The 14,643-nt window shown below is 38.9% G+C and overlaps 1 long non-coding RNA gene across 2 annotated transcripts in view; it reads left to right on the top strand.

The window, feature by feature from the left end:
• LOC116668035 overlaps window positions 1-14,643 on the top strand; it is a 139,421-nt gene that overhangs the window by 101,292 nt on the left and 23,486 nt on the right. Inside the window, exon 1 of one of the 2 annotated variants that reach the window (XR_004325082.1) lies at window positions 12,725-12,827. The exons of the other annotated variant lie outside the window; for it this stretch is intronic. This is a non-coding gene — a long non-coding RNA (uncharacterized LOC116668035). Of the gene's footprint in view, window positions 1-12,724; window positions 12,828-14,643 lie in introns of those variants that run through there. 2 annotated transcript variants of the gene reach the window in all.

Genomic DNA, 14,643 nt, shown 5'->3' with positions numbered 1-14,643 from the left:
GGTAACACTGATTTATCACATTAAATAGAGGTATAGCATTGTACACATGAAATAATATTTTTTTAATTTAATTAATTCATCTGTTGCTACCAGTCTCCCATTGCCACAGACCTCTCCCTCTCCATGCAGAGATGCTTCTTACCCACCATGGGCTTCAACATCCTGCTCTGGGTCCCTGCTGCCTCCCATTCACCCAAATCTTCTCCTCACCCTCACCTTACTCTGACACATGTGTCAGGCTCTCCCAGTGTGTGAAAACACTCCCCAGTATGCACAGACTCCAACAGTTTCCTTGGCTGTCCCCTCCTCCCATCTTCCTGTCTATGCGTGCTCTCTAATACTCCAAACCAGGCATCCTTCCCACATGGATGGTCTCAGGCTCTGATATTACCCACTAGACCATTCCTGTGTGTGTGGGCTCACCCCACTCAGACAAGGCTGAAGAGGTGTTTCTCTAAAGAAACACCTGCCTTATTTGCTTGGGCTCTGGCATCACACCCCAGGCCATTCCCTTTGGTGCATGGACATCCTGTCTACCATACTTACTTTTTACTTCTTCTGCTCCCTATTCTGGGTTTCCTCCCATACACATGTCCTTTCCAGCTTACTTGGGCTTGAGCACCCTGTACCAGCCCAGCCCCACTGAGGTGACTTCCTTACCTTGCTTAGCTTCTGACCCCCTACACAGGCCATTCCCAAGTGGGAATGTAGAAGCCATCCTTACCTGGCTCACACTCTGAAACCCCATGCAGATCAGCCACCTCGCACAACACCCTCTTTATCCTCTCAGGATTCAGCAGCTGTAATCAGACACACCCTACACTTTGCTTGGGCTCAAATCCCTCTCTGTGTCACCGTGTCAATCTCTTCTTTGCCAAGCATGTTCACCTTACCTTCTGGGTTCCCATCTCATAGTTACAGGAGTGAACTGTTCAGAAAGGGAAGGAAAGGGCAAGAGGAAAAGAGAAGAAAGTGGAAACAACCCCAGCCCTTCAGATGACTATGGAGTGGGAGCCTTATGGATGAAATAGAGTGAGAGGCATAGAGTTTGGTTCAGTATAAGCTGAAGAGGTAGGAAGGACCAAGCCACACAGAACCTAAAAGCAAAGGAAGATAAGATCTGACATTTTGAAGACTTCCAGTCACCTTTTAAAGCAATGGGGTATCTCCAGCAATGAGGTTTTACCTAGTTCTAGCAGAAGCAGTGGCAAACAACTAAGGAAAACTCAGGAGGTATTTTTCACGCCCGGTCCTCAGATTTCTCTTCAATTCTCACTTACTCTGGTTCTTAACTCCTCTTTGCTTCTGGAGTGCAGCAGATTTATGACTTTTCAGTACCTTCTCAAATGAACTCCCAGGGCTGATTTGACTGTCTGCCCCAATGTTGTGTCTGAGATCTCAGACAAAACCTGTTTCCCAAACCCACATTCCCACTTTAACTTTGGGCTCCAACCAAGTCCCATTATGCTTAGATGAAATTTCACTCAACAAATTTTAGCTGGAGAGATGGCCCTATGAAGAAAATGGCATTTTCTCTCAAATCAAGAGACTTTTGTCATCACTAATACATTCTTTTTAGTATCATATGGGGTTTACCCCCACCAAGGTTCTCTGTGACAGCATTTATACTGTGATCCTTTGCCTTTTTCAGCTTATTGGAACTGGAAGTCATTGATGATGCCTTTTCAAAAAGCCCTTCTATCTTCTATTTTTCATCAGAAAGTAAGAAAACAGAGCTCATAGGGAAGTGTGCATCTCATCTGAGGACAATTTGAATTAACAAGCATCTATAAATACTCAGTGATGGTGAAAATGCTTGCAGGCTGTGTCATGGTGGATAAATACAATTAAGTTACAGAAGTTTTTTTTTTTTTAAAAAACAAAAGATATGAAATTGGGGAAGAGAGTAATGACCAAATGTGTAGCACCTCAACTGTTTCCATATGTTGAGGATTCAGTGGAAAATGCAGATAAGGGTTTCAAAGTGAGATGAAAACTCTCGAAGTGGCTTGTAAAAACTTCAAGAATAGGTTGATTTGGGAACATTCTCAACTGTGACGTCTCAGAGACTTTCATTTTCCAGTGCTGTTTGCTAGCAGTGTTACTACAAGTAAATTACTTAATTGTTCCAAGTCAGGAAGCAGATATGTAAAATGTGGAAGAATGTTCTAAACGGTTAGCAGAAACGCCATGGAGGAGGCACCCAATGACTATTAGCCTTGCCTCCTTTGTGTGGATCACAGCTAAACACTCACTTCATCATACGCAAGAGTTTACACTGATTCTCGAAGCTGTCCTTTGAGAATGCATAAACACTGACTTTGCCTGATTAATTCAACAAAAGGAGGCAAATCCCTTCAGTTGCCAGTGGCTTTTCCAGTTTTGGGAAAACCTTTGTGCCAAAATATATATAAGAAAGATATATTAAGCAGCAGCATCTTCACTTCTCTAAACCATTTGCCTCCCTGTCCCCCAGGCAAGGCGTATAGGAAGCTGACATGCAGTGAAATTGGAAGACGGGATGTAACTGCCCTTGTTCTTCCAATTGGGCACAGCACAAGCCACAGGGCATAATGGTTTATTTTCCTTCCAAGTGTATAAATTGCTCCTTAAATAACATTCAAGCCATTTTTTTTTTTTTTTTTTTTTGGAGAGCAGGATCTCATGATGTATTTGCCCACTGAATATCCTGTAAAATGTTAGTTGTTTTGGATCATAAAAATAACATTTTCTCATTTTAGAAAATTTGGAGAAGACAGAATATCCTCCAAAAGAGTATAATGAACTAAAATCCCACCATACAAAAGGCTTTTTCCTGCAAAAGTATTCATTGAATGCCTACTCCATACCAGTACTTTGCTGGGCACTTGGTGTCAGTAATAAACTAGACAAAGTTGTTGCTTTTGTGGAGTTTCTTTGGGTAGGGAGAAAGAAAATACGCAAATAAATAAGTCAATTGTGAATTGTGATTGTGAAGAGAGTAAGTAAGGTGGTGTTTCAGAAAGTAATAGCGCATTAGATAAGGAGGACAGGATGGGTTTCTAACCAAGGTGATTCTGTCTGAGTGAAATCTGAAGATGGGAACGAGACAGCCAAAGGGAGAGTCTTGGATAGAGCTGCCTGGCCCTATTGTATGTTAGGAGACAGAGTGAAGACTGGGGAGAAAGAGAGAGGAGGGCAGATTGAATGGAGTGTTGTCCACTTCAGGGAAATGATATAAGATGAAGTTAGGATGTGGGAAATGAACATTTTGGTATAGATCCTTCTGGCCTTTTTTCTATGCATCAACATAACATTAGGTTGATCATTTTCTCATGATAATTAATTTTTTTTCCCTAAAATGATTAAAGGCTTAAGCCAACCCAGTGGGAGCTCCAGAATAAATTCTGCCTATTGGAGATGTCCTTTGTGGGTACAGAATGCTCTGACCTACTGTATACTCCTGATTTGCTTGGTCATTGGATGTGAAATATACTGAAAAGAGTGTGACTTTGGAGGAGGTGACCCTGTAGCTGAGGAAGAACCTGGAGTTGCTGACAATAGCTGAATGCTGTCTGTTGACTGTGCTCAAACATAGTTTAGAGAATCAGATGTGACACTATATGAGAAAGTGTGTGATGCCAAAACTTCAAATATTAGCTAAATATAAAAAATAGTAATAAAGACATCATAGTGTGTTCAGCTTTGAGGTTTATTTGATATTAGCCAAAGATGTATTGGTTATCTCTGGCTGCCTTACACACAATGCCTAAAAATAGTGATTTAAAACAACAACAGCAGCCATGTATTTAGGTCCTGAGTCTGTGGCTCAGCAGGGTGGTTCTGGTCTGGGCCAGACCAGAAGCTTCGCTGATTTCTGTTGGACCTGCCGTCATCTGGTGGGTTGGCCGGTAGCTGGATGGTTCAGGAGAGCCTTATTCACATGTCTAGTAGTTGGCAGAATAAAGGCTGGGGTGATGGGGTGACTGGGCTACGTGTCTTTTGTCATCCAGCAGAGTAGCTTAGACTGCTCACACGGCGGTGATCACGGAGTTCCCAAGAGCAGCACTGGGTGAGCTGCAGTGTGCAGCAGCACGTTTCAAGTCCCAGCTAATGTATGCTAACCTCTCACTGGCCAGAGAAAGTCACAAGGCCAACCTAGGCTCAAAAAGTGGAGAAACAGACACACCTTATAATTAAGGAACAATAATGGAGGAGAATCGTATTTTCAAAACATCACAAAAGGACTCCTTCAGGTGAATGTGTACTGGCCAGCTGTATCAGGCCTCACCCCAGCTGGAAGCCAGTTCACCACAGATGGTTCCAACGAACAGGATCTCGTAAAAAGACCACTTCCAGAGAGATGGGCAGGGTTAAAGAAACAAATGAGTCTGAGGGACCAAGTGAATAGTAACGTCAAGAAACCGTTATCACCTCCAGGGCTGAAGGGACAAGGGAGGACAATGGAAATACTGATCCCAGGGAGAGCTGGGGTCCTGGAGAGATACCACTTCTGTCAGGGAGGTGGCACTGACATGGGGTAGAAGCAGAGAAGAAATACTTTGTCTTAAGTTGGCTTTCTTAGGAGAACGCCCACACCAGTGTTCTGGATACTCTTGATTTATTGAAGGCGTTCTCTCAAGAGAAAGTGAGTGTGGGAGGTAGGATGAGGCTGAAGAGGAGCTGAGGAAGGATGTAGAGTCTAGCTTCACTCTGATCCCACAGAGAGTTCTAGAACATGAGAGTTGATCCTGCCTTGAGACATAGGCTACTGTGTCAGCCACCTAGTGGATGTTGGGTAACCACCGGGTGGGAGGTAAGCTCTTCTACTGGATGACTTTTCATTCAGCCAAGGATGGTGCTCTAGAAAAAGGAGCAGCAATGAGCCATTAGAAGCCAGTCCTCATGGAGCTGTGTGGGAGCCCTGCCCATGAATGGGACCTGGATGGGGCACAAATAGAATCCTTCCACACTGATCTCCCTCCAGTGCCTTTCACTGAACTCAACTGGGGCCAGCCAAACATACAGCAGGGATTTGCCATCCTGTCATACAAATTCTAACACAAAATCTATCCCAAGTAACTAGAACTTGTGCTCAGGACAAATTTTGTGTTCAGCTTGGACACCACCCTTTCAGAGGGATTTTGATTGAAATTTTCCTTTTTTTTGTCATCATAGTCTAATTTATAACAATGTACTTTGAGGTGTGTTTGAAGGAACTAGTGCTATTCACCTGAAACTGAATATTTAAGGGGGCAGGAAAGAGCTTTTCTTTCTATACCCTATCCTCTTTCTACACCCAAGGCTGTCATGTGAGAGTTTTCTTGTTCTATGTGGCCTTGCAGGTAAAAGAACTGAGATCATTGAAGAGGGAAAAAAAAAAAACAAAAAAACTACAGATTTCTACTGAGTCTTGAAAGACACTTTCTCATAGTCATAGAAATCTTAAAATGGATCAGGTTACCAAATGAAGAAGCAGGTGTCCATGCCTAAAGATATGCAAATTAGCCTTGGGAGGTTAGGATGATCCAAATACGACATATGTGATGTGATTAGACCAGATTCACGTGCCCTATCAGGCCTGAGGCTATTATTCTAGTACAGAACCCAGTCTAGTAATAGTCTAGTATACAGATAGTAATTGGCGTGCACGTGTATATGGGTGCAGAAGCCAGAGAGGTGCTTGGGTTCAAGCGGGAAGGATGTCTTGAGTGTAGCTTTGCTTTTACAAGAAGAAAAAAGGTATTAAAACATAGCACTGGTATTTAAAAAAAAAAGATGATTTTGATGGGAGGATAGAGTAGAGGCAAGTGGTAGAAAGAAATTTAACTGACCTGGGAAATCCTACTATTCTCAGATTAATTTCTCAGTGACTCATCAGAACAGGACCCCATAGCTTATTTATTTAGATTATTTGTTAATCTATGAATATAAAAACCGGCTGTCTTAAAATTATGACATATGGCTTTTACTGATTTTTTTAAATGTATACTTGTTTCTGGTAATTAGAAATTATAAAAACTTACAAACTTTATTTATATTGTTTATGGAAAGAAGATTAAAACTAGAGTTGGAAGCCTTTAAGATAATTTGGGTCAACCTCCTGCACTGATTAATATACTTGTTCTACAAATGGTAGCCTAGCCCCTGCTTGCACACTTACATGAAACAGAGATCCAGACTGTCTGAGGCTGATTGAGGCTTACAAATAAGGATGATCTTTCTTCGAGCCCAATTTTTCATTCTAGATTCTATCATATGCTTAAGAATAGCCTCTGTTTCAGTCAGTATGTTTTAGGCTGCAAGTAACAAGATAGCCCTTCTCAACACAGCTCAAACAGTAAGGACAATTATTATTTCCATAAGAGAAGGAAGTCCTGTTGGTTCAACAGTATCATCGAGGCCCAGAGTCTTTTCATCTCTTAGCTCTACCTTCCTCAGGGCTGTTTCACTCTCACGCAGGTAACACGTATCTACCACAGCCCCATCCCTCACATCCAGAAATAACTACCTACAGAGGAACAGAGTGAATTTTTATGGAGAATGCAGAATATTTTCTCAGAAGCAACCCCAACAGACTTCCTCTTACATTTCATTTGTCAGAATTAGAATTGCCATGATTGCCTTAGACCAATCGTCTGGGGGAAGAATGAACACAGAGAAGTCAAATCTGTGGATCCTCTTTACTTTCCTTCTCTTCCAAGTCTCCTGTATCAATTCACTCTTTCAGGAAAGGAGAGTATGTATGGAAGGAAGTAAAGGGAAGAGTAATTATGTAGGGTTTCTTTTTTTTTTAATCAGGCATCGAGGGTCACTTCTTCACCTGGAAGTATCTGGCACATATTAGTTATGGTGGTGTGATCTGGATTTCAGCCAATGGAATCTTACTGTTGAAGTTTGATTTCCAGTCCTACTTTTCATTAGCTGGATAATGTTGGATAAATTGTTTAACCTCTCTGTGCTTCTCTCTCCTTATTTGACAAGTGAGAATAATAACCGTACCTATTTCAAAAAATTATTCTGGGGACAAATACATAAATGCATGCTAAAGTACTTAGAACCCTGCCTGCCATGTTGTAAATCTTCAATAAGTGTGTTATTAAATGATTGCCTTTGCCTCTATGGAGAAACAGCTTTCAGAAATAACCCCTCTCAATCTCACTATCTTTCTAACAAAATAAGCATAATATTATGAATACACTTCTTTCAGGGTGGTTGTAAGACTTTAAGTATAGATACTAACCAGCACTAAGTTCATGTTCAGTAAACTGAGTAGACAGCATGATGCAGTGGGACAAACCTGAACTCTGAAATCTGACAGGTTAAAAAGAGTTCAAGTACAGCTCAGCATTGGGGACAAGGTACACTCCTCTGAGGCCAGCCTTCTCATCTATGAAATGGAGAAAATGGTGTCTCTCTGGGGCATGTTCTGAAAGTTGAGTGGAATCATGCATCTAAAGTGACTTCTGGGTGGCACGCGGTGGGGCTTACCAAACAGGCCAGGTGACAGTGCATGCTGGCTCACGCTTATGTACGTGTTCTGTCAACTCTCCTTTGCTGAGTGTCTGCCTTGATCCAGTGGCTTTCCTAGCCTCTGCGAGGAACACCAAGAGGCAGAAGACATGGCAGATATAGCCTGTAGAGGAGGGATTAGTTCTAAACTGTGGTGTCAGTGGCTTTGCAGATTCTGACTCAATATTCCCAAGGGACCCCCCCCAACTCCCTATCTGCAGGCATCTTTGCACAGATTTTAAGGACTCTATGATGTGTGAGTAATAGTGAATATCAAAGAAGCATTTTTATTTCTTCTCCTGTAACACGGATGCCAGAGTTCTCTCAAATCACAGCCTGAGTGAAATTTAACCCAGTTTCTGCAGGTTTAGTAGCTGTATGAACCTGTGACCTTCCAAAGGGACATCATTTTCTACCCACTTTTCACTACCTCTATGGCAGACTGTTTGGGAAGAGCTGCGTAGGCCCTCGTCCCTGATAGTCCCTGACTGTGGCTCCTCCCCCTGCCCACCCAGAGCCAGGACCTGGTATCCGCACAGCTCTCTGCTCCTGTTACAGGGCCGTGCATGCTCTGCTGTCTTCATCACCTCATCTTAGAAAGACATGCACTGCAGAGAGCTCAGCTCTTCTGCCTCAAGCCAGCTACTGAAGAGGGTAAGATGAGAGAGTGGCAGAGCCAGAAAAAGAAGCCGCCTTGACTCTGCCAAGCACGCGCTCTTGCTGCCAATTGCAGCTCTTTGTGTGCAGACAGTCTGTGCAGCAGATTAGGACCTGCTCTGAGCACTGCATCTGCCCGGGGCTCTTTCCCAGTATAGTTTACTGCTCTCCATCCCACCCCTGAGGATGTCAACCCCCCCATCCCCTCCCAGCCCTCCATGACAGCTTCCTGTCAATTGACTCTCCCCCACAAGTCTTTTTGACAAATCTCAGAGATGCAACAGCTGGTCACCCTTCAAGACTTCCACATGTCTCCGCTGCCACTTATGCAGATTTCTTTCTTCCTCATTGATTTTTCTCCATCTCTCCTCTTCTGTTTTGTGGGTATCAACTAACAGTTTACATTCTCTTGTATTGCTCAATTCTCTCTATTTAAAGTCTCTACCTCGTGGCAACTTGTGCACATACGGACCTTCCAATTATAAAATTACAAGAAACGATAATAGATACTAACTTGTCGGGTTACATTCTGTCCTACTGATCAAAAGTTTCTGCACAAGTGGTTGTATTACAGCTTCTCTTTACAGTCACCACCCGATACAGGGGTTTACTTACAAATTTTTATGAAAGATTGAATAGCTGCAAAATAGTAATCATAACAGATAATTTTTAAAAAAGCGTCCATGCACCTACCATCAAACTTACAAGATAGAATATTATCAGCACCTTTGAGTACCTCAGAACCAGCTCTCCATTTCAGTTCCCCCTCTCTCCACCCCCAGACTTCACAACCATCTGGATCTTGGGTTTATCACTCCCTCACTTTTCTTTGTAGTTTTACCACGTATCATATTTCCCTAAATAATATAACATTTAGATTTGCTTACTTTGAGCGATGAACTATAAATAGGGTTTACTGTTTGCATCTTCTCAAACTGCTGTTCAATATGACGGCCACTAGCCACATGTGGCTAATAGCACTTAAAAAGTGGCTATTCTGAGTTGAGATGTCCTGTAGGTATCCACACTGGATTTTAAGGATTCGATATAAAAATGTCATCTATCAATATTTTTATACTGACTACATGTTGAAATAATAACTGTGGATATATTAGGTTGAATGAAATAGATGGTTAAAATTTCATCCATTTTGTTTCTAATTTGGCTACTGGAAATTTAAGAATTAAATATGTTTCTCACATATTTCTAGTGGACAGAGCTACTCTAGAACTTGTATTTTTGCCTGCTACCCTCTTTGTGCGATTTACGCATGTTGGTGTCAATAGCAGTATTCCCTGTGTGTCGTATTCCACTCTATTCTTCCAGTCTGTTGTTGGTGGACATTTGGGTTTGCTCCATTTTTTTCCCCAGCTGTACATGGTGTTGTTCAAGTTGGCAAATGTTTCTCTAGGGTACTGCTAGGTCCTGGGGTTTGCACCTATTCATCTTACTAGATACACAAAATTGCTTTCTGCAGTGGTTTTATCATTTTCACTCTTACCAGCAGTATAAGAGGATTCTTATGCTCCACATCAGGGGTCAGAAAACCTTTTCTGTAAAAAGCCATGTAGTAAATATTTTAGGCATTAGCACCAAGTGGCAAAATTGATCAACTATTCTCTGTGAAAGACTGATCTTTTTTTTTTTTTTTCTATGCTTTTCATTATAAAAATGTAAAAATCACTTTTGGCTCATGGGCTGTACAAAAGCAGGTGGCAGACCAGATTTGGCTGGTGAGCTGGAGTTTGCCAAATCCTGCTCTACATCATTGTCAATACTTGGTGTTATCAGATTTTAATTTTAGTCAACCTCATGGGTACGAAGTGACGGCTTGCTGTGGTTTTAATTTGCATTACCCTGATGACTAATGAAGATGAGTACCCCTTCTTCGGTTTATTGGCTTGTCCTGTTTCCTTTTCTGTGAAAATCTGGCTTAATTCTGTTGCTTATTTTTATTGATCTGATATCATTTTATAGGCAATGAAGTTTCACTTGCCTGAGAGAAAAGACTACATGAATGTTCTAAGATCACAGAGTTAGGAAAGAATAGAGTGTGAACCCATGCTCGCTCCTCTAATGTCTTTCATGCTGTCCTTAAACATAAAAAGTGTTATAATGATTTATATTCCTATGAATACTTATTAAATATATTTAATCATGTCTTATTTAAGACATTCACAATGTTTTTCTTCTTAGCTTCTAATAGGTTTCCTTATGATAATGATAGCAACTTGTTTTTATGATTGAGGTTTGCTTTAGGGCCATCACATTGCTGGGATCGTGTAGCGGATGTGCTCAGGGCTGATTTCACAGAGCATTTCATATCTGTTCCTTCTTTCTTCCTAATCAAGAGAACCTAATAATACATAGGCAGTACTTCACTCAGTTGAAAAATCTTGATTTCTCAGGCTGTCTTGTAGCTTCTGATGGCTGTATGACATACAGATAAGCCCATTAAATGGGTCCTCTGGAAAAGTTACTGTTCTCCGCATAAGAGGGGAGAGATTCAGCTGGCACCAGCCTTTGGTCTTCTCTCTATTTCTGTTGGAATTTAGCCTCAAGGCCCGACAGAAAAATAGCCATCTTGCAATCATAGAAGCTAGAATAATCCTGGGTTTTCAGTGACTTCCTTGAGCACCTGAACCAACCTTGGACTACCTCCAGCTGTCTTGTTACTGAAGAAAAATAAAACCTCTTACCATTTAAGGTGCTGTTCTCAAGTTTCTGCTAAAGCAGTTGAAGCCCACTCTGATGAAAGAGGAAGCACAGTTTTAACAGAAGGTCTACCTCATGTTTGAATCACTTTCAGTGAATAATTTTTTAGGAAAAAGGATGATAAATTCCAGAGAAGACACATCATAGGAAATCTTTTAAAAATTGTTTTAAAAAGTATCCTATATTGTAGGAAAACTTTTCCCATTTCCTAAACTATATTTCCCTCTGTAAAAATTGAGGTGCTATGCTGTTAATAGCAGGGTGTATGTATCTTTTTTAACTAATTCTTATTTTGTGGTTGGCTTTATTCCTTTGATAACTAAGTTTAAAAAACTAAAACTAAACATTCTTAGAAACAATGAACAGCACATATATGTAAATTTTAAAAATATGTGCAGTATATTGTGTGTATGTATAAAAAATTGAGGTGCTAAACCATGATATAGAAGAACACTGTTAATTCTTTTTCTTCATCTATTAAATGAAATAAAGACAACTGTAATAAGAGGATCCCTAGGATCTAGGATAGGGCACTAGGTCATTATGTAGAATTACAAAACGACATTAGTGCAGCATGGGAGAAAAGGCATGGGGTTTTGAGGTTGACCAGACAGACCTGTATTCAAGTTTTGACTCTGCCATTTACAAGATAGTTGGTCTGTGGCTTCCTGGGTTTATTTAGTCATTTATAAGAAAATAACAGTGCCTTCATAATAGAACTCTTATAATGATTAAATGACTTTTCAGCACCTAGCACTTCCCTTAGATCCTCTTTCTTCTTCTGAGAGTGATTTAGATGACCATATTAACATTCTTATAACAGATGTTAAAAAAAAAAAAAGGTGTCAAGTCTGAGAATAAAGAGTAAGGACTGAGCATGCACAAGAAAACTGTTAAGAATTCCTGATAAACATATTCTGTTAAGAAAAGTCTGAGGAAGAAAAACATTTGATGGGCTTGATCTTTCACCTCTAGAGGAATAAAAATGGGACCAGCACCTTAAGGAAATCCCAAATCTTTCAAAGAACTAAATTTAATAAAAAATAAAACAATAAATGCAAAAGAAAATAGAGGCGATTTTTAAAACTCTTGTCAGAGGTGGAAGGCTTTCTACGCTTAAAACTAGTTTAGGCAGGAACAAGAACAGAATAATGAAAAAAAAATAGTGAATTCAGAAAGGTCCCAAATAAATGTGAATTTCTAAAAGTTTGAGAAGGATAGCATTTCAAGACAGTAGTGAAAAGAGTTTTGGAGGAAATATATATATTTAATCTTACACATTAATTATTTTAGTAAAATGAATTCTAGATAGATACACACACAATATAAACATACAAAAATCATACAAGTACTAGAAGATAAAATGGGTAACATTTTTATTGAAGTATAGTTGATTTACAGTGTTAGTTTCTGGTGTACAGCATAGTGATTCAGTTATACATACATATTTATATATTATTTTTCATTATAGGTTATTACAATATATTGTAGGTAATTCCCCATGTTTTACAGTAGGTCCTTGTTGTTTAGCTATTTTATATATTGTAGTTTGTATCTGCTAATCCCAAACTCCCAATTTATCCTCCCCCACTTTTTTTCCCTTTGGTAACCATAGGTTTGTTTTCTATGTGAGTCTATTTCTGTTTTGTAAATAAGTTCATTTATATCATTTTTTTAGATTCCAGATTACGTTATATCATATGGTATTTGTCTTTGACTTACTTCACTTAGTATAACAATCTCTAGGTCTGTCCATGTAGTTTCAAATGACATTATTTCATTTTTTATGGCTGAGTGGTATTCTATTCTATATACCACATCTTATTTATCCAATCATCTGTACATTGCTTCCATGTCTTGGCTATTGTAAATAGTGCTGCTCTGAACACTGAGGTGCATGTATCTTGTCAAATTAAGATTTTTCTCCTGATATGTGCCTAGGAGTTGGGTTGCTGGGTCATGCGGTATGTCTATTAGTTTTTTAAGGAATCTCCATACTGTTTTCCATAGTAGCTCCACCAAACTACACTTATACCAATGTTACGTTTTCTCCATATCCTCTCCAGCATTTATTCTTTGTGGACTTTTTAGTGATGGCCATTCTTACTAATGTGGGGTAATGTCTCATTGTAGTTTTGATTTGCATTTCTCTGATAGTCTTCTTTGGAGAAATGTCTATTTAGGTCTTTTGAAAAATGGGTAACATTTTAATCTTAATTGATCCAGTAACGTTTAGTATCCTTAGAGTGGGGAAGGCTATTCTAATTATGACATTCCAATTATTTAAAAATAATAAATAATAAAGAACTTGTGTATAGAAATAGGTATCATAAATTAAAAGACAATTATTAACTGAGGAGTTTTTCAACACTTAAGACAAAACACTGATTACTCTATAACATACCTTACAAATAAAAACAGAGCAATTCAGTTTTAAAAAATGATCAAAGGACATTATTCTATAGTTCCCAGAGTTTAAAAAAAGTGAGCTGGCCTTACAATCTATCATTAGATGTTAAATCACACACAAGATGAGGGGCCTGCAAATTAAAGCAAAATAACATATTTTATCTCCTGAAATAACAAAATATGAAACTACTGAGAAAACCAGTGTTGGCTAAAAAGTATGGAGACAGTTACTGAGCAATGTAGAAGTAAAATTGGTATGATCATAGTAGAGGGCAAATTTTAAAATGAATGCTTTTCTTTTGACTCAGCAATTTTTTTTACAAGTTTTAATTATGGATATAACAGGTGGGTTCATGCATGTGTAGAAGATATATTTAAATGGATCTTTATTATAGTTTTGTATTTAATAGGCTATATGACTGATAAGAATGTAAAATGTCCATGAATAAGATGACTTGCAGTTCAACCATATTGTGGAATATTATACTACTGTTAAAAGTGAGATTTGGAAAATAACAAGACATCTGTATTATGCTTACTATGTGTCATTTAATCTTGACAATTTTATGAAGTATGTACTATTTTATTATTCTCATTTAATTGATAAGAAAACTGAGGTATAGATAAAATAATATGCTAAGGTTGCAAAAGCTATTACGTATTGAAGCTGTATTCCATTCAGGCAACCTGGCTCTAGAATCTGGGCCACTACCACAAAATATTCTCATTGACAGTTTTTTATAACAAAGTAAAGAATATGGTTATTATAAGCCCATTTGTATTAAATACACACATACATTTATGCATCTAAATTAATAGACATTTCTGGAAAGATACAAAAGCAACTAGTAACAGCAGGTATCTCTAAGTACTATGTTAGTAACACTTGTGTTTATTGTCATAGTGCAATATTGGAAACAACCCAATTTTCTGAAAATATTTAGGGTAAGAATATTTAGTGTAGCCATTAAATTTTTTTGTTTAAAAAAGTGGGACTATACTTCTGTTAACACAAAAATAGCATATATATCAATCAATGACCATATTATATTGAAAAAATTATACATAAAATCACTGCAGTAGTGAATGCACACAATAAATTTAACAGTGGTCATTTGGGGGTAATCCAGGTAAAGATTTTCCCTCTTCCTACTTTCAAAACTTTTTGAATGTTCTGTATATAGTAAATTTATAGTAGAATACATTTCATTTTACAAAAATAATGTCACTAACTTTGGAAAAATCATACCAAGCTGAGGGTTAGCTTTGGTAGTGACCTCAATTAAAGATAGTATTTGGCCAAGGGATTTCAGTAATACCTGGCTCCCTCAGCCCTGCAAGACAAGACCCCTCCCCACAAAGTCTTGGGTA

Source organism: Camelus ferus, chromosome 13 (assembly GCF_009834535.1).
Source record: "Camelus ferus isolate YT-003-E chromosome 13, BCGSAC_Cfer_1.0, whole genome shotgun sequence".
NCBI lineage: Eukaryota > Metazoa > Chordata > Mammalia > Artiodactyla > Camelidae > Camelus > Camelus ferus.
Note: the sequence above shows the minus strand (reverse complement) of the source record. Positions and strands in the feature narration are given on the sequence as shown.